The following is a 557-nucleotide window of genomic DNA, read 5'->3' as shown; positions in this document are numbered from 1 at the left end:
AGTCTAAGAAGAAATAACTAAAGATCTGACATCAGAGTTCTCCAATCAATAGCCCACCCATATCACCTCATAATGAAGCTTATGGTCAATAAACCTTACCTATGCCTCACCTTCCAATCATCTGTTTGGTTCCCTATTGTTAACATGAGCAGAAAACAAAGGATTACCAAACTTCTGACAAAACCCTCCACTATAGAAGATAAGAGACCAAAACAAATAGACAAAAGCAACTTGGAAGAATCAGAAACCATGTAGGTAGAAGAAAAAAAATTTAAACCTATTACTAATTTTCTCAGAGGGATAAAAAATAGTACAACCATGAAAATAAGAGGGTGCCATAAGAAAAGAAATATTCAGAGGGGAAAAAGGGAATTTTTAATAATTAAAAACATGATAGCAGAAATAAAATACCCAATAGAAGGGTTCTGAGGAAATTTCCTAAAACACAGAGCAAAAGAGAAGGGAAAATAGGAGTGACAATAGAAGAAAATTAGGAGTCCAGAAAGTCTTGTTTTTGAATTATAGGGGATCCAGAAAGAAAAGACAGAAAAAGCAGA

General features: G+C 33.9%; 1 protein-coding gene across 1 annotated transcript in view; it reads right to left on the bottom strand.

Moving 5' to 3' along the window:
- HECTD2 (HECT domain containing E3 ubiquitin protein ligase 2) overlaps window positions 1-557 on the bottom strand; it is a 94,028-nt gene that overhangs the window by 46,712 nt on the left and 46,759 nt on the right. The window lies entirely within an intron of this gene.

The sequence above is a fragment of the Propithecus coquereli genome, unplaced genomic scaffold, assembly GCF_000956105.1.
Source record: "Propithecus coquereli isolate 6110/MARCELLA unplaced genomic scaffold, Pcoq_1.0 Scaffold63, whole genome shotgun sequence".
In the NCBI taxonomy this organism is placed as follows: Eukaryota; Metazoa; Chordata; class Mammalia; order Primates; family Indriidae; genus Propithecus; species Propithecus coquereli.
Note: the sequence above shows the minus strand (reverse complement) of the source record. Positions and strands in the feature narration are given on the sequence as shown.